The 25,736-nt window shown below is 42.1% G+C and overlaps 1 long non-coding RNA gene across 2 annotated transcripts; it reads right to left on the bottom strand.

Moving 5' to 3' along the window:
* Positions 1 to 377: 377 nt before the first annotated feature.
* On the bottom strand, positions 378 to 24,341 carry LOC140606940 (uncharacterized). Of its 2 annotated transcripts, XR_012009153.1 has the most exons (4): positions 24,167 to 24,341; positions 12,701 to 12,829; positions 1,212 to 1,287; positions 378 to 798 (listed from the first exon to the last, which is right to left on the bottom strand). It is a non-coding gene; the product is annotated as an uncharacterized lncRNA (long non-coding RNA). The 2 variants fall into 2 exon arrangements; XR_012009152.1 differs by lacking the exons at positions 378 to 798; positions 1,212 to 1,287 and adding an exon at positions 10,583 to 11,649.
* Between the last annotated feature and the right edge of the window lie 1,395 nt (positions 24,342 to 25,736).

Below are 25,736 nucleotides of genomic sequence, written 5' to 3'. Positions count from 1 at the left end.
AATTTTTATTTATTTATGATAGTCACACAGAAAGAGAGAGGCAGAGACACAGGCAGAGGGAGAAGCAGGCTCCATGCACCGGGAGCCCGACGTGGGATTCGATCCCGGGTCTCCAGGATCGCGCCCTGGGCCAAAGGCAGGTGCGAAACCGCTGCGCCACCCAGGGATCCCTAAGATCAAGTCTTGATCTCAGGGTCTTGAGTTCAAGCCCTGTACTGGGCTCCATGCTCAGCCCAGTACAGGGCTTCAAATTAATTAATTAATCAATCAATTAAAAAGCTGGGATGATTTAAAAAAAAAACATAGCTTACTGTACACATTTTTAAAAAATATTTTATTTATTTATTTAGAGAGAGAGTGTGTGTGCAAGGGGCAGAAGAAGAGGGAGAGAAAGAATCTCAAGCCAACTCCACACTGAGTACTGGGACCTGACTTGGGGCTCAGTTCCTTGAGCCTGAGATCAAGGAACCTGAGCCGAAATCAAGAGTCTGACACTTAACCAACTGAGCCACCCAGGTGTCCCCCGTACAAATATTTTTTAAAAGGAGTGGAGGGGAGAGGGTTACTCACGGTGGTCATGTTTCAAGTCCTGTGGTCTATGGTGCTATCTGCAAGGCACCGAGGCTGGGCTTCCTGCTACCTCACCTCCCCTGGTTCTGCCTTTTTCAAGCCTCGCTCTCCAGCCTCCCTGCAGAATCCATGAATGCCCAGATAGCCTTCGAACACGCTTCTTTTGTGCTTATACTTGCCAGAGTTACTTGCTGTCACTTGCAGCTCAGAACCCTGACTCATACGCATCTAGAGTAGAATCAGCAAAACAGAAGTTTCAGGACATTTTCTAGCATAGTCACTTATGAATGTAAATCTCAGGGCCAGACTCAACACAAAGGATGTGACTGTTGTTGAGCAAGATTGTGGCTTTCTAAGCAGCAATATTAAGCAGGTCCTACTGGTGATTCAGGAAGTGTGCTTTGGGAAATGCCCATTCCCGGTGTGAGTAGGGGCAGGGTTGGGGGACACTTCTCCATTTGCCATCTAGATAACATCATCGCTATGACCGTGGGGACTGCCGGGGCCATCCCAGGTTGGCAAGTGTGTTTGTTTCCCAAATACGCTGAGGACATTGAAGGGAGAAGGGAGCCAGCCATGGACTCCACAGCAGCATCAGGGAGAATTACTGAGAAAAAAAGATCTTTAGGTGGGGTTCTTACCTCCATTCCCTACTGGCTCCCATTCCCAGGAAGGAGAGGCCAGCATGGTGTGTCCAAAGGCACATTGTAGGGAGATCTGCAGAAATAAGCAAACGAGAGCAGCTAGAAGGGAGTGCGGGAGGCAGAAATGACCAGAGGGGAGGTGACTGCTCCCTCAGAGCACACATGAGCACCCCTCTTGCATGTAGTACCTTCAGGCCAGTGAAGGGGACCTCTGAGCAACTAGTAGGAAGGATGTCACTGAGGCCACAGAGCACAACAATGCCTGGCAGTCTGAAACCATATCTTGGGGGGACCGAAGCTTATCTATAGCATCTTGGAGGTCAAAGAGCCACCTGAATGATGGTGGTGATGAGGGACCAAGGCCTCAGTCCAAGCTCCTGCCCCCCTCTGCTAATGCCACGGAAGCCAGAGGACTGTATGACCAAGAGGAAGTGGTGGGATCCTTCAGAATCTCTCAGGATTGAATTTTCTGCCAGTCATTGGGTAGGAGCCCAAAGCAATTCAAAGCTGGTTTTGAAATATACAGCAATGGGATTTTGGGTGCACCGGAATTCACACTCCACATGTAACTTGCTCACTTTTCAATTTCCAGCCTTCACTGTGGAAGGGATTCAGGACAGTCCCCACCAGCATGGGCCACTTTGGCATGTGGATTACTTTGAGCTGTAGGTACTTGAGACCCTGTGGGCTCAAGAGGAATTTTTGTCCTCCCTTAATCACACAGAAGAATCTAAATTGGGGGTCTTTCCCAGAAGAAGGGTTATTGACAGAGGTACATTTTATCTGAGTGACCCACCTGCTTGGCAGGACAAATGTCTAATTACCAAACATCTACTCTTCTGACCATGCACGTGCATATCTTTCCTCTGACATCCCAGACCCCTACCCCCTTCTCCTCAGTGTAGGATGCATACAGACCTCATTTTGCCTGACCGGCTTTGGAATTTCCATGTCTATGTGGATTCCCCATCCCTACACCTATTAAATTTGATTTCCTCCTGTTATTCTCTATCATGTCCATTTTATTCTTCATCCAGCTAGAAGGACCTTTGAGGGGAAAGGAATTCTTGGCTCCCTGATACCATAGTCAGTAACCGTACAACCAGGTCAGGTGCATTCATTTCATTACAGAAGCAACGTTGTTTGTAAGCAAACTCTGTGCAGCAGAACTGTGTTGCATGGTTTCGGTCAAATGGAGCTCAGCCTAATTTGATGCAGATCTAAAGTTGTGGGCTCTCCCTTTCCCTCTCTCTTTGTTGTCATCTCTTTCTGCTTCGTTGATTCTTCACTTCGTTGATTCTTCAACAAACTTCCCATCTTGGGTTAGGGAAGTTTCTCTTTCTCTTTCTTGGCTCCCTCTCTTTCTTGGCTCCCCAGGGACCTCTGGAACCTCAGAGTCTTGTCCCAGCCCTTCTCCTCACGTAGCCACTGGAACTACTTGGGCATCAGGGGCAGCTAACAGTCCCCAGTGGCCCTCAAACTCAGCATATCGCAATCACTTGAGGGAACATAAAGAATCCATCCAAGTCCTTAATTGATGGCCTATTGAGCGAGACGCTCCAGGAATGGGGCCAGACATCCAGACACTCAACCTTCCTTTGCCATTCTAAAGTACAGCCAGGTTTGAAAACCATCGCCTTGGCCCAAGCTCCTGGATCTGTCCACTTCCTAACCACAGAAGAGAATCAGCAGGGAGCCCCTGGGAATAATCCGGGCCCATAGATCAAGTGCCTGTCAAAAGCTACAACGCCGGGATCCCTGGGTGGCGCAGCGGTTTAGCGCCTGCCTTTGACCCAGGGCGCGATCCTGGAGACCCGGGATCGAATCCCACGTCAGGCTCCCGGTGCATGGAGCCTGCTTCTCTCTCTGCCTGTGTCTCTGCCTCTCTCTCTCTGTGTCTATCATGAATAAATAAATAAAATCTTTTAAAAAAAAAAAAAGCTACAACGCCTCTGGAGGCTGGTGTTCTGTCTTTTTTTTTTTTTTTTTTTTTTTTTTTTTTTGGTGTTCTGTCTTAAAACTCATTCAGATTCTGATTTTTTAAAGTTCTGCCCTCTGTGACGGACTGCTCATCTTGATTATCTCTCAGTATTCACGTCACTAGAGATGATGAACCCAAATTTCCTATCACTCCTCACAGAGAAACACTTCCACTGCCTAAGTTACCTGGAAAGACCAACGTGATGCTGGATGCTTTATTTAACTGCACCTATCAGACCCCTCACAACAACGTGCACAGCAGTTAATATTATACCCATTTCACAGACCAAGAAGCTTCTGCTCAGACATGTGACAAGAACCAGTAATGACAGAGCTGTGGGTTTTTTTTTTTTCATTGTTCATTTTTTCATTGTGGTAAAAATATGCATAACACAAAATTTACTTTTTTGTCCATTTTTAAGTAGCATTAAGTACACTTACAACGTTGTGTAACCACCACCATCACCCATTTCCAGAATTCTTTCATCACAGACAGAAAGTCTGCCCATCAGACAATAACTCCCCGTCTTCCCACCCACAGTCCCTACTAACCACTGTTCTGCTTTCTGTTTCTTTTTTTTTTTTTTTTTTTTTTTAATTTTTATTTATTTATGATAGTCACACACAGAGAGAGAGAGAGAGGCCGAGACACAGGCAGAGGGAGAAGCAGGCTCCATGCACCGGGAGCCCGACGTGGGATTCGATCCCGGGTCTCCAGGATCGCGCCCTGGGCCAAAGGCAGGCGCCAAACCACTGCGCCACCCAGGGATCCCCTGCTTTCTGTTTCTATGAACTGGCCTAGTCTAGGTACCTCGTAGTAGTGCAATCATACAATATTTGTCCTTTGTACCTGTTTTTTTTCATTGACCATAATGTCATCAAGGGTCAAGTTTCATCCATGTTGGAGCAGGTGTCAGAGTTGTAGTTTGAACTCAGTTCTAACAGATTTCTATATCCATGTTCTTTCCGCTTCCCATTTTGTCTGCAAGTACTGGCAGGGCTGGGAGGTAGAAGAGGAATCAACCCAATTTTTTTTGGTCATAGGATATAGAAACGAGATCATCAGGGGAAGTTTCAGAGAGGCCAATTACAATTGCAGAAGGTAAAATAATTTTGTCGTTAGAACTAACTCAAAATTTTAAAAAGGCATCCCACTAGGTGGTGAGTTACCTGTCATTGGAGGTGACCAAACACAGGCTGGACAACCACATGCCAAAGGAGCTAATTTCTCCTAGCCCATAGGATTTTGTTTGGGAGAGGGGAGGGTTTGGGATAGAAATAGGCGCTTACAATTGCTACTCCTGAGATTATGCCAGAATCACCTGGAAAGCATTTTAAAACAAGGATCCCTAGGTCTCCCTGCAAATTCTGACTCATCAAATCTGGAGAGGACTCAGGGATATGTTTTGGAAGAGCTTTCGGAGACCTAGGAGGCATCCCCAGGTTCTGGACTACATAGCCACTCTCACCCTGACACTAGATCTTTTTTGATTCTAGGGCCAGATAGTCATTCTCAGACAGAGATTTTAAGTTCCAACTCATTTATTAAAGGGACAAATTCTGCACTGAAACAGGCTCTAAAGACTGTTAACAGTCTCTAAGAAACAGAGGTCAGTGGTAGGCAGCTGTTTCTTGGTAATGACTCAGGCACCGAGGGAAATACTAGAATGGTGGAGTGTTCTAGCCCATTAGCATCACGAAACATTGCCACGCTCAGGGAAAGAGCAATAAAAGTCATTTCTGTGTCTTTGGAAGTAACAAGATCTACCTTGGCACCCCTTTGGATGCTACTCCTCGTGGTAGGCCAGCCATGTCCTCTAACTGACACCTGCTCCTTCCCTCTCCCTCCCTCCAACCCTGTCTGGTCCCCACCAGTCCCCAGGGAATGCCTTGGACTGGGAGTAGATGGGGAGAGGAGGCACAGCGGTCCAGAGCAGGCTGGTCCTTGGATGGAATAAGCACATGGCTCGCTGAAGAATCTTGTGAAAATGCAGATTCTTGTTTAGTTGGGGCATGACAGGTGGGACTGGAGATTCTATTCTGCATTTCTAACAAGCTCCCAGGCCCTACTGCTACTTTCTGCTGCCATATATCCCTGCTCTGGGGACCCCCCTTGAATACCAAGGGTGACGGGCTCAGAGGGCAGGTTCTGGGCTCACAAGGTCTGAGTCTAAATCCCAGGCCTACATCCATCCTAACAGTTGCATTCACTTGGGTAGGACACTTAACCTTACTGAGAGCCCAGATTCTGTATCAGAGCAAGGGGGAAATAATAGTGCATATGTCATAGGACTGTGAGGATTCTAACAGATAAAGTAAGAAAAGCCCCAGCACCGTGCCTGGCACACAGTAGGAACCGTGAACCAGCATTAATAAACAGATTGAAGAAAAGGAGGTGTCCAGAGCCAGTGCTGGGAGGGGAGGCAGGGCGGCCAGGGTCTGAACTGAGCTCTGGGTGTGGCTGTCACCTCTGCTGTTTTGCCGTCCCATCCCACACGTTAGCCCAAACCCTCAGATATTCCACTACTTGTGAGAGTTTGTGGAAATTGCTGCTGCTTTATCAGCTGCACTTCTTATGAAGCTTGCTTGGATGGTGCTGGTTGAAACCCACCTCGCCGGTAGGAGCCACTTAAGGGCTTGCCTTGAATTTGGTACCGCTGTATGGGCTTAGCAACCGTGTCTTGATGTGCTTTAGCTCAGCCATCCCTAAATTGCTATCCTGTTGCTTTGGCCCAACTATAGAGAAGCCAGTAATGAGTCCAGCCTGATGAGTGATTCAGGTAGGAACACTTTTTATTTCCCTGGTGAGACTTCATTGACTATCCTGGCAAGACCCAGCAGGAGCTCGGAATTATCATGATCTTGTTAGCGGCGGTGGCTTACCATTGGCTGGGTACTTGCAGAGTGTGGCAAAGGATGCTCATGGGGCCGAACCCTCAAGCAGGCCCACTGACCTGTTCTTTTTTGCCAATTTCCTGGATTCTCTGTACACCTCTGTGTCCTATTTCTCCTGGACATTTAAGACTCCGATATGTGGTCTGTTAGCGCATCTTTTATTTGCAACCATCAAAGCCTGGTGTTACTCAGTGAGCAAAAAAATCTTGGTTAGGAACACTGGGGGAAAGAAAATCTCTGGTAAGTGACCATAGTAGCAACAATGGCTAAAAAGATATTTGAATTTAAAAGATATCCTAGAGCAGTTTCATGGGGGCATTTATTTACTTATTTATTTATTGTATCCCTGAGTGGGCTCGAACTCATGGGGCCTTTTTTATTTATCTCTGTTTATTCAGAAGGATAAGGGATGGATTGGCTTCTCCAAGATTCTTATCTGTTATTTCAGGAGCATTAATAACTTAAAATTCAATCTTCTGGCCTTTTTTCATGTGATTGCATCCAGGTCAGGACCTCATTCTCTCCAAGCTGAGGGCTAGGACAGGGTGCATCATGGAGTCCTTTAACAATAAAAGTGAGATGGGAGGAAAAGCAGGGTTGGGAGTCTGAGGCCAACTTGATTTGAGGCAGTAGTGGTTTTGAGGAATGTGCAACTCTATACCGAAGAATTGCTCAAGTGAATTATACCTTGAGCTTCAAGAGCCAAAGCATTTCTCAAGTTAACTATTTCTTACACAGATATTTCCTTTTTTAAAAAAAATTTATTTATTCTGCAGAGATGTAGGCAGAGGGAGAGGCAGGCTCCCTGTGGGGAGCCCAATGTGGGACTCGATCCTACAATCCTGGATCACGCCCTGAGCTGAAGGCAGACACTCAACTGCTGAGTCACCCAGGCATCCCTACACGGATCTTTCTAAAATGTACTTTACACATCATTATATGGAAACCACAACTTATTTTCAGTGGCCAAACCACCATTGGGATATCCATTATTGCCCTGACAAGTTTAAGAAGTGTTGAAGTGCCATCGACCCTTGCACAATATAGTGCCAGATCTTCAACTTTTTATAACTAACCTTTATTGGTTTTTCTGACTATAAAGTGACAGAGTCTTAACATTTTTTTATGCTTCACTTTTTAATAGCTTTCAGACCATGTACCTATCTATTTACTACCTCTGGCTTTTGTTAATACATTCTAGCACTATCCCTCTTGTTTGTTACGTTTGATCTAGATTTAGCCTGGGAAGCCACACAATCAAGCCTACTACAATTGTGTGTGACGAGTACCCTCAGGATAGACAAACCCTTGGCTGACCAGTATCACTATTAGGATAGAACTTTCTAGTGCATTATAAAAGAAGCTTAAGCTAGGGAATCAGATAGACCCAAGTATGAATTGCCTTTCTGACTCTTACTGGTATCGGGAGCTTCTGCAAATGACCCTATCACCCTCAGCTTCTGTTTCTTCAGCATAAAATCAAAATAATGTCACCAAACTTGAATGGCTGCTGTAAGGATTAAAAGATGGGACACACCCATTATAGTGTTTGGCTCTTGATGGTGCCTCTGTAAACACTTGTTCCCCCTCCTTGTGCATCGCTCCCATGTATCACAATGTTGTAGAAGAAGAATGCCTCTAGGACAGTGGTTATCAAACTTGAACTTGCATCAGAATCTCCTGAAGGGCTTATTAAAATACAGATTGTTGGAGGTGCCCGAGTGGCTCAGTCAGGTGAGCATCTGACTCTTGATGTTGGCTGAGGTCATGATCTCAGGGTTGTGAGATGGTGCCCCATGTTGGGCTCCATGCTGGACATGGAGCCTACTTACGATTCTCTCTCTCCCTCTCCCTCTGCCCCTCTACCTCCCACTCTCTAAAAAAAATAGAATAAAATAAAGTAAAATAAAATAAAATCAGATTTCTGGGCCCCACCTTCAGGGTTTCTGATTCAGTAGGAATAGGATGGGGCCCAAGAATTTGCATTTTGAAGAAATTTCCGGGTATGATGATGATGCTGGTGGTACTGGTCTGAGGGAGTCACACATGAGAACCTAGCATTGGTCTAGGAGATAGGCTTGGTCTAAATCCTGATGGCTACTCAGTAATTGTGTTAATTAATGTATGTCATTTCATTTCTTTGAGCCATAGTTTCCTCATCTAAAACATAAGTGTATAGTGGGATGAGCACTGGATATTATGCTATATGTTGGCAAACTGAACTCCAATAGAAAAAAATAAAACATAAGTGTAACCTCTGCCTCATGAAGTTGTAATAGAAATTAAATGAGATGGCAGTTGGAAAGATCTAGCAATTAATAGGTTTTCAAAAAATCTTAATTTTTCCCTCTTTGAGGCAGGTTCCTTTCCTGTTCAGCTTAAGACTTTTTTTTTAATGTCCTGAGGAACTATAGGAACCAGATGGTTTTTTTGCCCCTAAAATGCATACCTCTTGTCTTCAGATACTTCACAAATAAGGCATCTGTCACACACTCAGAAAGAGCAATAATAGACTCTGTAATAGGTAGTGGATATTGATCCCGTACAGGTAGCTCAGCAGATCAATATCATTAACTTCCTACCTGTTTAACTTGTTAGAGGAATGATGGATGGATTTAAAATATTTCCCCCTGCAGAGCAGGAAGCGTTTTACAGGTGAGTACATACAAGTCAACAGGTACTATCTCTATGGGGTGTATGTGGGCTATGGGCTGTGGGTTGGGGACAGCTATTTAAACTCAGATCGAAAAGTATATCTAAGTATATAAGTTACAAAGCAGGTGTCACTCTAATCATATTTACTCTGTCCAAATGACAAACTCTCCAGGAAAAAAAAGAATGTTTTTCTGCTGTGAAATTGGTTTGCTGGTGTACTGCCAAAGGGAAGCCTTATCATAGTAAATACATCAACTTTAATTATTCATTTCTATTTGCTCGAAGAAATATTCTTATGTGACATACATATGTTCATACATTTCCTTGTTGCGGCAACATGAACTAAATAAGTCACTTTCACACATAAATGCAACTCCAAGAGTTATTATCGCTAACTTGTGTTCTCTATACCATTCACACATTTTCCATTTAGCTGGAGAAAAGGTTAGTATTTGGGTAACGGGGAGGAATCATGGAGCAAAAGATGAAGATCTTTTTAGTGTTCCTTCAAGTAAAGGGGGGTGGGGTGGGAAAGCACAGGCTACCATCTGCTTTTGCTGATGCATTGAAACATCTCCATCTATAGAGGCTCCTTAATGTGTGACTGGTTCGCCAAATTCATGTTCTGAATCTTCAGAACCAGAACGCGGCCTGCACGTTGGGGTCTGTTCCGCCACCTGCTGTTCACTAAAGGAAACGTCCGTTGAGACCTGAGTTAAACAACCTGTTTCTCCTATATTGTGGGTTGTTGTGAAATTATGATCTCGGTGAAAGACAATTCCAGAATTTCCGCCAGATTCCAATAGAAGACATTGGTTTGTTTAGAAACATTAGTTTGGGGGCAGCTGGGTGGCTCAGTCGGTGTCTGAGTGTCTGCCTTGGGCTCAGGTCATGATCTCTGGCTCTTTGCTCAGTGGGGAGTCTGCTTCTCCCTCTCTCCCCCCATGCGCTCACTCTCTCTTTCTCTTAAATAAATAAATAACATTCGTTTAAAAAGAATAAAAACATTAGGGGCAGCCTGGGTGGCTGAGCGGTTTATTGCCACCTTCGGCCCAGGGCATGACCCTGGAGACCCGGGATCAAGTCCCACGTTGGGCTTCCTGCATGGAGCCTGCTTCTCCCTCTGCCTGTGTCTCTGCCTCTCTTTCTCTCTGTGTCTCTCATGAATAAATAAATAAATAATCTTTTTTTAAAAAAGAATAAAAACATTAGTTTGAAGGTGCTCAAGACACACTGTTCAATGGCAACCGGGATCTTTTTTTTTTTTTTTAATTTTTAATTTATTTATTTATGATAGTCACAGAGAGAGAGAGAGAGAGGCAGAGACACAGGCAGAGGGAGAAGCAGGCTCCATGCACCGGGAGCCTGATGTGGGATTCGATCCTGGGTCTCCAGGATCGCGCCCTGGGCCAAAGGCAGGCGCCAAACCGCTGCGCCACCCAGGGATCCCTAACCGGGATCTTTTAACTCAGGCTCAGCACCCAGCTTCTAGGGATGCTACAAGAAGATAAAACTGGCCCTGGTCACACTCTATTCTGCATCTTCCCTGTATCTGCCCTCTCTCTCTGCTTGGCTCAGTCACATTTACTCTCACTCCACGGTTTTATTGTTTTGTTCTAGTTGCCGCCAGGCCCATCTACCCCCTTCAAGATGCTCCTTCCATTTCAACCAAAATGCTTATTTCTTGAATGCTACCCTATCTGATGTCTATCTATATGTTTATTATATACTTATAATAGGTATTTACTATATATATGACCCTATTAAATTAATTTTTGTTACAATATGGATGAGACTTAACTTTTCCAAGAAGTGTTTGCATTTTCCAAAGAGCTTTATTAGCACAAGAGAATGTGAAGTTGGTGAGTGTTGCCAGAGAAATGGCTTTGAGCGACAATGTTCTTCCATCAGTCAGTTGACAGCTATTTATGGAGCACTGACTTGGGTGTTAGGCACTTTCTGGGTGCTGAGGACATAACAGGTAAAGGCAGAGTCAGTCTTAGAGGGGCCTGCACTCCAAGTGGAAAGGCAGGTAATAAATACACAAGCAAATTAGTAAAGATAACTTCAGGTGCTGGTAAGTGTGAGGAGCAGGTAAAGCAGGGCGGTGTGGGTCTGAGTGAATGAATGGGGAGTCAGGATGATGTTTTTACCAGGTTTGTAGAAAGAAGGAGCCTCCCGTGATGAGAGGGAGGGCCACCCAAATGTCTCAAAGAAGAGTTTTCCAAGCAAAGAGAAATAGTGCAAAGACTTTGGCATGTTTCAGGGAAAGAAACAAGACTATTTAAATACCAACAATAAACTCCCAGAATCATCTCTCCAGCCTATCCTTATTTCTTCAATTCCAGATTCTTATATCCAACTTGGCTTTAGAAAGTGTCCCAAATCTATTGGGTAAAAAGCTGCAGTTCTGGTTTCATGAACCGACCTCAAAGTCAACCCCTTCCTGGTCTCCCAATCTCAATAAATGGCATCTCCATTTCTCCAATTGCTGAAGCTTACAATTTAGGTCATTCTTAACCTTCTCTTTTTCTGGAATCTCATATTCCATCCATCAGCAAATCACGATGACTGTTTCTTCCAAGTGCATTTGATCACTGCTCACCACTTCCATAGCTACCATCTTGGTGCAACACATGAGCTATGGCAATTGCCTCAGCGGTAGCTAGGGTGTTGGCTAATGTGCTGGAACTGAAATACCATCCTAGCTAAGATACTGAACTAAAAATACGGGGGTTCAAATAAGGTAGCTGCTTATTTTTCCCTAGCCAAGAGGTAGAAGAAAGTTCTATGCTGTGAGGTCATCCAGGGAACCAGATTCTATCTTGCGTCTCCAGTATTCCTTAAGTTACTGTTCTTCCCTTCATGGCTGAAGCAGGCTCAATGCCATGTCTTCTATTCCAGCCTACAGCAAGGGAGAGGAAACGAGTGAGTGTGTGTGTGTGTGTGTGTGTGTGTGTAGGGGAGAAGCTGGCTTCCTTTTAAGGATGCAGCCTTGAAGTTGAGTATATCACTTCCCCCTACATCCCATTGGTCAGGATGTGGTCACACAGCCCCGTTAGCTACAAAGGAGTTTTAGGAAATGTGGTGTCCAGCTGGGCAGCCCTTGGCCCTGATAAAACTCAGGGAATATTCTTAGACAGGAATGCATAAAAGAGAAACTCCAGCAATTTCTGCATCTACCTCTGTGGGAGTCACACGGATGTCCCACCAAAATCTTCCACCAGGGAAGATTGCTGCTCATCTACAGGAAGTGTGGCTGGCACACAGCCTCCCACTGTTATGTCCTTTGATGAGGAACTCCAGTCCTTGCCTGATGTCATGCCCATCCTGGGCAACCTGCCTCCTGTGACTGAGCTGGGAGGGGACACAGAAGCCCAGACATTTCAGGACACTGGTGGCCAATACTTGCCCCGGAGCTTCCCACTGGGTTGCCCGAGGCTTGCTGGCTTCACATTTCAGTTCCGCTTTTTTGTCTGGCAATCTAGCTTTTCCTTTCTTCATAAGTGTTGGTTCTTATTTCTAGTAAGTCTCTGGCACCCCAAACTGTCTTAGCGACTATTAGAGAGCCCATCGTCTTGGTCCCCCTGCTCTAATCTGTGTTCACCTAGAGAACGCTCCGCACACAGCCACGAGAGGGATCCTTTCCCCAAAAGATCTGCTTCTCTCCCCTCACTGTCCCCTCCCTACCCCATTTCAGACCTCACTCACTTCTTGCTCACTCCCTGCCAGCCTCGCTGGGCTCTTCCTTGGACATGCCCATCACCTTCCTGACCTGGATCTGTGTCCTTAATACAACCTCAGGGATCCCTGGAGTTTGCTCCTTCCTTTCCTTCAGGTCTCTGCCCTAAGTCACCTCCTCAGAGAGGCCTGCCCTGATTGCCCCATTTCAAATAGCACTTCCTCCTATCACTCGCTGTTCTTTTACCTTGTTTATTTTTCCTCATAGCACTTACCACTTGACACTTCATTTATTTGTTTCTTATCATTATCTTCTTGTCTTTCTTCCTCCACTAGAATGTCAGCAATTTCAGGGCACAGACTTTTGCTGGCTTTGTTTGCAGCTGGCTTGGTGCATGGTCATCCTTAAAGAACAATCACAAAGTAAATGAATAAATAGACAAAATGCAGCAAAGGAGAAAGAGCGGAAAATACAGGTCAGAAGGGGCCAGACTACGGAGGGCGCTGTGGACCACAGTGAGGAGTCTGCATTTTGTTCTAATTTTAATGGGGAGCCATGGAGTGTCTAAACAGGAGTGACCTGATCTGTTCTTGGGATGACTACTCATTGAACTCCGAAGGATCCAGAACCTTGATGTTACCAGTGACGGAACTCTCACTATTTCTTGAAGAAACCAATTCCATGGCTGAACATCTTTAATTATTTTTTTTTTCTTTAACATCTTTAATTATTAAACATTTATTTTATATATTGAATCCTTCTTCCCTATGAATGCTACTCATTAATCCAAGTCCTGCCTCCAGGAACAACTCAAAACGTAATGGATCTTTGAAATACTTGGAGACAGCTTTCTAAATCTTCTCGTCTCTAGAGTAAACATCCATGATCCTTTGAATTATTATCCCATTACATGACTTTGAGACTATTCATTGTCTTTCAGAGAATTCTGACTTTTTGGTATGCTCCGTAAGAACTGCCAAACTTGGTCTGACCAGCACAATACAAAGGAGCAATTGTGTCTGAGACAGGATTTGTCTATGTCTTTGAACAGAGCCTAACTTGATTACATTTCAGTCCCATCCTGGGGGTCAAGCTAAACTGTGGTCAACAGAAGGATCTGGAAATTCTTCAAGCTACAACTACTCCGCCCTCTACTCAATCAACCTACATGCTGTGATTTACATCAGTCTTGTGAAATTTATCCTGTGGCTTATCCTGTGGTTTCTGGCTGATGTTGCATTTTTTTGTGATCAACTCTGTGTTCTCTTGGCTTGTGCAACATCTGAAAACCTGCAGGAGTGTTCTTTGGACTTCATCTGGTTGTTGAAACTATTAAACAGAATAGGACTCGGGACAAAATTCTATAGTTTTCGTCTTGAAAAGGCTTTCTAAATTATCAGCTTTTTGTATAACAGACTGAATAAGGAGAGGAGTGTACTCCTATGCACATAGCACAAAGATCTTTAGTTCTAGGATGTTGATGGAAAGATTAGGAGCAGGGCAAGTACATGAAGGTAGGTATGCTGTGTTGAAGAAAACTGATAAGAGAACACACAGAAACAAAGGGAAAGTCATAATGCCCTTGACAGGCTGAATGACCAGTTGGATTTGTTTTCACCTAGGAGACATCTGTAAGGGTCCTTGATATGTTCATACATATTCATATAATGAGATGCTTTAAGAATGTTTCTTAAAATCCATGATCTTCTTGAGGAGTCCACATAATTCAACATTGTTGGGTGTCTATACCCACTCTAAATTTAAAGACTAAATTTTTTAGTGTATGTGCTGCCGAAGTGAGCACAAAAATTAAAATTAAAAAAAAAAAAGCAGTAGATAGTATTCATGGGAGAGATCTTTGCCTCCAACCATCTTAAAAATAGCGAACCATGGGACACCTGGGTGGCTCAGCAGTTGAGCATCTGCCTTCGGCTCAGGGTTTGATCCTAGTCCCAGGATCGAGTCCTGCCTTGGGCTCCCTGCATGGAGCCTGCTTCTCCCTCCACCTGTGTCTCTGCCTCTCTCTGTGTGTCTCTCATGAATACATAAATAAAATCTTTTTAAAAAATTGCGAACCGTTCCCCAAGACTTTGTATACTTTCACATAATCTAACCCCATTAGAGCTATTAAACCCCCGTGGGGTTTGGTTGTTTCCTTAGAGCTACTTAACAGAGCCTTTCGCATACAGTTTGTTCAAGCAGCTGCAAAGTCAACTGGTAATATGTGAGTCCAATCCACACTTCAAATATTTTTTAAAGATTTTTTAAAAAGATTTATTTATTTTAGAGAGAGAGACAGAGAGAGAGAGTGAGCGAGTGGGGAGAGGGGCCACGGGAGAGGGAGAAGCCTGAAGCAGACTCCCCGCTGAGTGCGGAGCCAACTCAGGCTCCATCCCAGGATCCTGATATCATGACCTGAGCTGAAATCAAGGACCGCCCCTTAATTGACTGAACCACTCGCCCTTTTTTTAAATTAAAAAAATTTATTTAAGTAATCTCTGCACCCAGCATGGGGCTCAAACTTATGTCCCCAAGATGGAGAATCACACACTCTTTTGACTGAGCCATCCAGATGCCTCAGTCCAACTCACACTCAGTGTCCCCCTCCCAGGGATTCCATCAGGAGGAGTGTCATCAAAAAGTTTGCTAAAATGGAGGCACACACCACAGCTAGAGCATTTCCCCTTGTCTGTTAGCCTAATAACTGTGTCAAAATCAGACTCAATTTTACTATGTTGTAACCTGTTGGAAGAGAACCCATGTTGGTTTTTAGTGATCCCCTCACCTTCATCCAAGTGCACATAACAATTCAAACCATTGGGCTGTGGATTTATGTCAATCTTACTGATCCTTGGTTTTCACAAACTATGGCTTTTCCTCCTGTGTCTTCAAGAATCTCTCTTGTCATTTTTAGAAATTCATTTTCCCCCACCATATAGTGTTACAAATTCATTACACAAAATTTGGAAATGGAGAAAATAAGGAAAAAAAAAACCCTCTCCTTCTAGCTGACATACTCAACATTTTGGTGCATTAACTTCTAGCATTTTTTCTATATATATTCTTTATGACGTCACAATGTTGTATATGTACTTTTTAAAATAAAATATTCATGTTATTAGATTGTTTTCCTTACCATCTTATAAAGAATAATGACAGTGATGTTGAGGTCATAACTACAAGATCTTGCAACTTGGGATACATTTTCCTCGGTTAATAGCCCTGAAATGCATTCTTTTAAAGATTTTATTTTTAAGTAATCTCTACACTCAACGTGAGGCTCGAAGTTACAACCCCAAGATCAAGAGTCACACTCTCCACCAACTAGGCCAGCCAGGTGCCCCTCTGAAATACATTTTTTTTTTTTGAAATACATTTTGAATAGCTAGCTACTCATAGTATTTTTTAGTTGAATTCCAATTCCATCTTCATAATGTCCACCTTACCTTTTTTGGTGTAAGTATAATTTTCTTTGCTAGATAAGCCAGAAGAAGACTGAAGATTAAATAATTGTGCTCTCTCTTTGCCCTGTGTTTAGATCCTTCAAGCATTGGAAAGTTGGAACATAAATCTGGCTAACCTTTTTGGAAGGCTACCACGTAATGTGTATCAAGATCCTTAAAAATGTTTTGCTTTTTGTTCAAGTACTTCCACATCTAGAAATAAGATCTTTTTTTTTTAATATTTTTTTCTTTATTTATTTATGATAGTCACACAGAGAGAGAGAGAGAGAGAGAGAGAGAGGCAGAGGGAGAAGCAGGCTCCATGCACCGGGAGCCCGACGTGGGATTCGATCCCGGGTCTCCAGGATCGCGCCCTGGGCCAAAGGCAGGTGCCAAACCGCTGCGCCACCCAGGGATCCCTAGAAATAAGATCTTAAGAACATTATATATTGAGAGATTTTATAAAAGGATCTTAACTCTGGCATTAGTCACATGGTAAAAGATACCATCTAAATGTCCAAAAATTGGGAGATGATTAAACTACACCCAATGAAAGTTTTTATACAGCGACTTTAAAAGAACATGCTGTTAAAACAGAAGTAGTGATCTAGGAAAGTGCTTATGACATGAAAATAAAACACAAAATTATGTGCTGCGTATGATCCTGATTTCGATTTTGGTATATAAAAAGGCTGCAAGGACATAACTCTACGTGGCAAGATGATAGGATTTTTATTTGTTTCAAATATTTGTTTTCCAGATTGATTAGACAGATGAAACATGCTTCTATAATGAGAAGAATAAACATATAATTCTCCACTGTATGAACCTCTTCTTTGTGAAGTAGAACACCCGCCCCCGTTCTTCCTGTTGTGACTCTGACCTTTGTTGTCCTTGTAGCTCACGTCATCTTTATCTCAACCTGGCCTTGTCTTAGTCATCTGAGCTCCTGATATTTTGCAGCCTTGGTTTATGCTGCATTTGAATTCATTCTATGTAGTATTTCCTTCCTTCCATTCTTTTCTTTTTTCTCTCCTTTCTGTTTTTCTTTCTTTTTTCTTTTTAGCAGGGTCTTTTCTTTCTATATCTGAGCTCATCAGAGAACTTCTTGAAAAGTCATGTTAGTTTCTCTGGCTGCCTTCTCATTTTCTTCTACCTCAGATAATCAGTGAACACATTTTCAACGTTTTATTCACAGGCCCTCATCTGTTCCCTTCTAGAATCTCTAGTAATGAGATCATATGAATCTGTCCTTTTGATTGCTTACAATATGTTTTTTCTAAATAGAGGATGATGTCTATGGGAAAGATCCCAGTGTTCTCTCCTTGGTATTCCAAAGTGTCACAGCCTTTTTGTCCCAAATGTGCCATAGCTCTGGATTTCATGTGAAACAGGAAAAGGGAGAGAGTTGGGACCTGGCACCAGATCCACCTGCCAGGCGTAAAGGACGCTGAGAAGACTGACTCTGGAGGAACTGGCTGGGGTTTCTGGTGATCACTACACATTCCATGGGTGACATGATGACTCTGCTTTATATTGGAGGGAAACATCAGTAGTATTTTCTATACAAAGATGAGTTCATGGAGCAGAGGGATCCTATGCTTGTGCTGTCCGTGGGGACCAAGGCCAAGTATGCAGTGCCCAGGAATGCTCTTGTAACACACAAGTATTACATACCTACTTTTGTGTTTGTAGATTTCCATGGAGGAAATATTTTTTTTAAGATTTTTATCTACTTATTTGAGAGAGCACACTAGCAGGGGTTGGAGCAGAGGGAGAGGGAGAAGCAGGATCCCTGCTGAGCAGGAAGCCCAACTCAGGGCCGGATCACAGAACCCCAGGATCATGACCTGAACTGAAGGCAGACACTTAACCAGCCGAGCCACCCACGTGCCCCTCCATGCAGGAAATCTTACATTTTCCCCGAAAGTGGAAATAGATTTTCTGTCTTCTCTACTGAGCATATTGAAAAAAATCAGCAAAAACAAAATAAAACAACAGCCTGACATGTTAAAAAGAGCGAAGAAAGGAAACTACCCATATTCCACCACCTAAGGATGATGCTGACATTTTGCAGTAGTGTATGGAAAGTGGCTTTTTTTTTTCTTTTGTTCTTTTGTGTTTTCTAGTAATGAACACCAATTCACTGAGTCTTATTGAAATCTATTATGGTTTTGTGTGGGAATTTCCAGGACTTTGGTGTAAGACATTTGACTCATTGATATTAACGATAAGAAGAATGTTAATGAGAACAAAATTTTCTCAAGCGCTCAGTATAAACCAGGCACTTTTTAAGTACTCTGCATGTATTCCAATTTAATCCTGACAACAAGCATTTGAAGTAGGTTTTCTTTTCATCCTCATATTAAGAGATGAAAACTTGACTATAGGCTCTTACTTGCTGAAGATACCACAGCTAATAAGAGGCAGAGTCAAGACTCCTACTCAAGTGTACTATGATTAAAACCCATCGTTAACCAGGGCATCACATTCTCTCCGTTGTGGTGGGCATGGCCTCCTTCCTGGAGGAGTCATCCTCTGAAGAACTACGCACTATGCTCCTTTGTTCTATTTGGCTCATATTCTCCTCCATAGATTCTATATCACAGTTACATGGTGGACACTTTTCTCCAAATCCAGTTTAAAACCTGAACATCTGAGTTTGGTGATTCTGTCCAGCAAAATTCCCTCCAGTGCTGACTACGGTCCTCAGTCCTTTGCTAGGAGTCCCTTCTTTGGAGTAAAGTCCTTTCTTCCAATGCATGCCTCGGGAGAACAGCGACGTTCCAATTCCAAGTGTGGCCAATTTTATGTTGCTCATTGCATGAAAATGCTCCCACTCACTGACACCACAGTGTTCAAGTTTCATTTGGAAAGTCAGAATGGAAGACAAGTTCGGTTTGAGATGTACTGAGGTCTTTTTCTTTCTTTCTTTCTTTCTTTCTTTCTTTCTTTCTTTCTTTCCTTCTTTCTTTCTTTCTTTCTTTTCTTTCTTTTTCTTTCTTTCTTTTCTTTATCTTCCTTCCTCTTTCTTCTTTCTTTCTTTCTTTCTTTCTTTCTTTCTTTCTTTCTTTCTTTCTTTCTTTTCTTTCTTCTTTCTTTCTTTCTTTCTTTCTTTCTTTCTTTCTTTCTTTCTTTCTTTTATTATCTTTATTTCTGTCTTTTTTTCTTTTCTTTCTGTCTTTCTTTCTCTTCCCCAATCCTTTTCTCTCCCTTACTACTCTCTTACCCCCGTTTGTCTTCTATACCACCATCAACACTCTTTCCAAAATATAAACCTGACCTTGGCTCTCTCTTTCACTGCCTTCAGGATGAATTCAAACCCCTAATCATGGAATATAAGAGGCTCTGTCATCTAGATCCCCCCCTCTCTCCAGCCTATCTCCCTCTATTCCATACCTGAAATATTCTGCTCCAGCAACATTCAACTGTTTGCTGTTTTATGCCTCTTTGCCTTGGCAACTACCTGGAATATCTGATCCTTACCATCACATTCCCACACCCCACCTTACTCCCTTTGAACAACTAAGGTCCTATAAAACATAATCCAAGTGAAATACCCACTGTGAAGTTTCTGCAGGTGCTTTTAAATTTTATTTATTTATTTATTCATGAGAGACACACAGAGAGAGGCAGAGACACAGGCAGAGAGAGAAGCAGGCTCCTCGCAGGGAGCCCGATGCAGGACTCGAAACCAGAACTCCAGGATCACGCCCCTGAGCTGAAGGCAGACACTCAACCACTGAGCCACCCAGGTGTCCCTCTGCAGGTGCTTTTAAGGAAAATAAACACCTTTGACTTTCTTCTATTATTTTATTTACAGCACCATATTTCAATCCTAGTAAACTGTGAACTCCTTATAGACAACAATGAAGCCTTCTTGTTTTCTGAAATTCCAGTATCAACCACAAAGTTTGGCTTAATAAGGGCCTAGTAAATGTTTGTAAAATACTGAATGAATTGGGTGCCTGGGTGATGCAGTCAGTTGAGCATCTGATTCATGACTTTGGCTCAGGTCATGATCTCAGGGTTGAGAGATTGAGCCCCACATCAGGCTCTGCACTCAGTGCAGAGTCTGCTTTAGATTTTCTCTCTCTCTCCTTCCCCTCCTGCTTGTGCTCTCGCTCACTCACTCTCTCTCTCTGTCTGTGTAAAATAAATAAGTAAATCTTTAAAAAAAGAGAGTGAATAAATTCATGGAGCCAAGAGGTAATTCACAAGAGATCAAGGAGTCCCATAATATAGAAAGTATAGAGAGTAGTGTCACTTTGCCAAGAGAGAGAACGTATGTGGTGGAAACCTACCAGTTGAACTTGACTTAGGTAAATATTACCATGCTAAGACAGAAGGTCTTAACCCTCACTGCAATCATAATTACCTCAGCACTTAAAAAAATTAATCAATGCCTAGACCTCTACCACCCCCAGCAAGTCTATTCAATTTTTCTTTTCTTTTTTTTAAAATGGTCTGGGAGATTATAATGTACAGCCAAGGTTAAGAAGAACAGCTCTAGATGAAGATTGAAATTGTAGTATATAGAAGACTTTCGTTTCTTCAAGGTAGAAGCTATTTTCATGTAGGGGATCTCAGAATTCACACAAAGATGTTTCAGTGATGACTCAGGCTGGCCATGTGTGTTTTTGTAGACATGTATAATCATGCCCATTAAGCTCTGTAATATGTTCCTTTACCCTCTTTGCAAACATGTGCATAGTTTCTGATAGATTCTGTTATCAGAGGAGAAAAGGCACTTGCATCTTTGCATTGGGAGCTTGTTGGTGGATGTGGCTAGAATCTCACCCCAGAAAGAGGCAATATTGAAAAAAAATGTTTTTAATCTAAACTGTTGCGAAACGTTTAATGTTATGGTCAAAGTCTCTGCTTGTAAAGTAAATAAGAACATTTTTGAACATGTGATGCAATGTGATTTTAGGAAGACAGAACCTTGAACTCTGAGTCAAGGTCTCTATAGTTTAATCTACAAAAGAGAATAGGGATGGATCTATGAAGTCATTAAGGGTTTCAAGTACAAGGTCCTATGTTTCTTATAAGACAAATGTTTTCATGTATTCTTCAAAATAAATGTCTATGTGTCTGTGTATTCCTGCCCAGGGTTAACAAAGCAATATACTAAGTGCAACATTAAGTCCAAGGGTTGGCTAATCTTTAGTGGTGAATATAAACCCCAACAATACAAAACAACCACTTGATTTGCCAAAATTCCTGGGGCTTTTTTTTCTTAAGGGTTTTTCCATTTACTCTGCCAAATTAAACTTCAATGGTAAGTTTAAATGGGTCTTTAAAATGTCATGTAACATCGATGATCAGCCAGCTTCTTGTTTTTTATTATAAGGCAGTTAGTGGGAGTTGAATTATATGGAGGAGATAGATCAGACTCCAGGCCAACCACATGGTGCTGAAGTTACTCGGGGCAATGATTCACCAATGTAAGATGAATGCTTGCGTCTCATCCTAAGGCTCATTGTGAAGGCTCTTCATTAGATCCATGTGTGTTTTTGGAAGAGTTCTGAGAACATCTTGTAATTCTCAGACATGTTCAAGTGGCAGTACACTCAGGACTAATAATAATGATAATTTATTAATTGTGCACATTACCATCCATTATCTTTGTATTTAATTACACAAACCAGGGAAAATTTTACTAACAACAAAAAAGGGAAAACACACCGCTTCCCCTGAAACCACAAACACATCTGACTCCCCTGAAAAGCTGTTCAGACTTAAGTTTGATTTAGTTGTTTCTTCATTGGCTCGATACTATAATTTTTGCATTATTTTCCAAAGCTTAATAGCTGGCAAATAGGAGCTGGATGCCAATGGTTCAAAAATAATGTGTATTCATAATATATATATAACTGCTTATGACTACTTCTCTTCATACACACGCACGCATATCCACACACATACACATACATATATACAAACTTAAAATTGAAAAAATTCTGTCCATTATACTGATTTTTATGGGGTGATGCCAAAAAAAGTTGAGGCCTTATACAGTTTGGCTTAAGGCCACCCTCAAGGAAACCACAAAAAGGGCACGTATTTGTTTTGTGTTGTTATATTTTAAGCAACTTCAAATTTAAAATATACAGAAAATTTCAAGAATAGAACAAAAACCTCCAAATACTCTTTACCCAGAGACCCCATTCAACCTTCACCAAACATCCCCTCAGGCACTTACAGCAACAACATGGCACACTCACGTAACAATTCTCCCTAAGGTCCCTCAGTCTTTCTCTGCCTTTCATGGCCTTGGCCATTTTGAAGATTACAGGGCAGTCATTCTGCACAATGTCCTTCAACTTGAGTATGTGCAATATTTTCCCATGACACAACCCAGGTCATCAAGTGAAGGGCAGGACTGTTGCAGAAGAGATGCTGTGTCCTTTCCATTACATCCTCTCTGGGGGCACACTATGTCAATTTGTCTCATTAATGGTGATATAATTTTGATAATTTGATTAAGATGATGTCTGCCAAATCTTTCCACTATAAATTCCTTTTTTCTCTTTTTGTAATAAATACTTATTTTAAGTGGAGATATTTTTAAGGCTATATGAGCATCCCATTTCTTTTTTTTTTTTTAATTTTTTTAAATTTATTTATGATAGTCACACAGAGAGAGGGAGAGGCAGAGACACAGGCAGAGGGAGAAGCAGGCTCCATGCACCGGGAGCCCGACGTGGGATTCGATCCCGGGTCTCCAGGATCGCGCCCTGGGCCAAAGGCAGGCGCCAAACCACTGCGCCACCCAGGGATCCCGAGCATCCCATTTCTAATCCCACTAATACCCCCTAGTTTAACATCCATTGGTATTTTTGCCAGAATTAAATATTTCTTTTTTTTTTCTTTTTTTTTTAGAATTAAATATTTCTATGATGATTTCCAAATGACAATGTTCTGATTTCAGTATTCCTATTACATTAATTGATTGGCACTCTACCATAAGGAAAACTTTCTTATCTTCCAATATACTTGTTAATATGTTTATTGCTATCAAAATGGACTCCTTAATTTCCATTTTAGTCAATGGATTATAACTTGTTACTATCATTACTTATTTTGACACTCAAACTGTCTCATTTTGAGAGCCCCTTCAAATGCCTTCTGGGTCCTTTTAACATGTCCCTATCATTCTCTGAGCATTATCTGAGTTGTTCTTCATAACATAATGTTCCAGACTTGTCTTACACTTTCTAGTCCTAGAATCAGCCAATTTTCCAAGTAGCCTTGGATAGTTATAGTAGAAACCAAGATCTAGGCACACCTAGACAATATACTAAGTATATTGTCATTCCCAGGCTATCTTGGAAAGAGCTAGGAATAATATGTATGTACAGGCACACATACTTACCCACGTGTATCTATAATTTGTATCTATAATTTCTGTTTCTGTCCATATATATGCAAAATTTGTACTGCTATCACTACTTCCAATCCAAAGCTACAAGGTTTATTTAAGCCTTCCTTCTTTCCTTTTTGCTTCTTCTCCCCACCATTAAAATCCTGACTCCCATTATCCCTCATATATTTGCCTGTTTCTCAATCCCTTTTTGTAGCCAATCCTGCAGCAACACTGGGCTGTCAGTATCTCAAGGGTCAATGTGACTCCCCCACTGAGTCTGCCCCATGACTTTTGGACAGAGTTACAAAGGAAGGACAAAGGAATGGAGGGATTGAGGGTGCAAGGGAGGGAGGGAGGAAGGAAGGAAGGAAGGAAGGAAGAAGGAAGGAAGGAAGGAAGGAAAGAAGGACTGCGCTGCTTTTAATTTGAGGTATAGTTAACATAATAAAATGCACAGATTTAAATGTTTAATTGGATGAATTTTTATTTTTAAAATTTTTTAATTGGATGAATTTTAAAATTTTATTTCATAAATTATTTTTTAGAAATTGAATTATAGTTGACACACAATTTTACATAATTTCAGGTGTACAGCACAGTGACTTGACAATGCTGTGCTCACTGCTAGTGTAGCTACCACCTGTCACCATACAATGCTATTACAGTTCCATTGACTATATTCCCTATGCTGTACCTTTCATCCCTGTGACTTATTCATTCAGTGACTGGGAAGCTTGTACCTCTCACTTCCCTTTACCCATTTTGCCCATTCCTCACCCTTTGGAGACCATCATTTTGTTCTGTGTATTTATGAGTCTGTTTCTGTCTTTTGTTTATTTCTTTGTTCACTTGTGTTAGTAAAATGAGTTTTGATCATTGCATGTGCACTAGTAACAAATACATAAAAGAAAATATAGAAAGTTCTCACCACTCCAAAATGTCCCCTCAGGTGAAGGTGCACATCCGTCAGCAAATATTGTTAAAAACCCCTCTTCTGTCACTGTTTCTCTCAACATCTATCACTGCATTTGCATCTGTTGCCAAAAATGTCTCTTCTTAGTTTCACACTTCTCAGATTTGTTTTCCTGATGCCCAGCCCATTTGGTTTTTCTCTCTCTTTCTCCATCTACCTCAGATCTTTGTTCTGTAGAACAACTCAGTCTTGTCTTCTTTAGCTTCTCTCTTCTCCATGCATTAAAGGAATTCTCCACGATAAAGTAGAGCCTGTGGATGATCTAGAAAACCCTTTGAAAGGGAAGATGGAGTGTGTGTGTGTGTGTGTGTGTGTGTGTGTGTGTGTATTTGTAAAGATTGTTGTTTAATCACAGAAGGGGAAGGACTACGATTGTTTTCTATTAGTGGCAGTATACTTTTCCTCTTGTCATGGAACACAATGTTCATTAGAGGCATAGTTCAAGAATCACTGCCTGACAAGGATATTACTTAAACTGATGTATATCAAGCAACTTTAGACATCAAAGACCAACTTTAGACCTCAAAGACCTGAGAACCTGCAAAGACAGTTGACTCAGACCTTGCCATAACAAGAGAGGCAATCACTGTCATTTGCATTTGGCAGAGAGTCAAAGTCAGAGGAGTGGCCAAACTTAATTGTGGACAGAAAGGTCCAATTTCAGGTATGTCCTGATGGGAGGTTGTTAGTATGATAGGGATGGCGGAAGTGGACTAATTAGAAGCTGGGCATCCTATGCAATTCATTAAAGAACATATTTGGGTTTCTCCAGTTTGTCCTAAGTTGAGTAAATTGCTCAATTGCTCATGGAGGTCATGATTTGGCTTGCCAGATTGGTTGCTACAGAAACTAGGGGTCAGAGTTCTATTTTTATTTATTTTCTGGCCATCGTCCACTTGTATATTCAGTCCTTGAGAGCAAAGAGTATATGAGAGGATGAAGGAGTCATGGCTGGTCCTCTCTGAACCGCTAAGCAACATCATCAGCATTGGTCATTGTCTCCACCTACTCAACTTCTGTTCTTCTCTGAGTCCCAACTTGTAACTTCATGTCAACTTTCCAATTCCTAAAACAGATCTAGAAATCTGCCTAGACAGATCTAAGCATTAAGAATAACGAGCAGGACTTTGTGTTGACTTGATGTGAGAAGACTGTGGATTTAAGGAAAGCTGTAAACTTGTACCTGGAGCTCCCAGGACAGTCTCATTACTAATTGCAGCTAGAACAGAAATCTGGAAGAAAGCATCATTTTGTGACAGAAGATGATGAACTCGATTTTTTTAGGCATTATAATTTTCGATGCCTCCCTGGTGGATATTCTTTGGAATCATACATCTGGAAAGTGGAATATCATTTTAGAGGTGTGGAGACTGAAACCCAGAGATGGTCCTAGGTTTCTACATCAAGATGGTGGGAGAAGCAGGTGCTCCTCACTTCTGATCTTCCACCTACTATGTATACAAAACTAAGGATGGAGGATGAGAGGTCTGGTGTAGAGGCCTGACAATCTGGGAATCACCAGGAT

This window comes from Canis lupus, chromosome 16 (genome assembly GCF_048164855.1).
Source record: "Canis lupus baileyi chromosome 16, mCanLup2.hap1, whole genome shotgun sequence".
In the NCBI taxonomy this organism is placed as follows: domain Eukaryota; kingdom Metazoa; phylum Chordata; class Mammalia; order Carnivora; family Canidae; genus Canis; species Canis lupus.
Note: the sequence above shows the minus strand (reverse complement) of the source record. Positions and strands in the feature narration are given on the sequence as shown.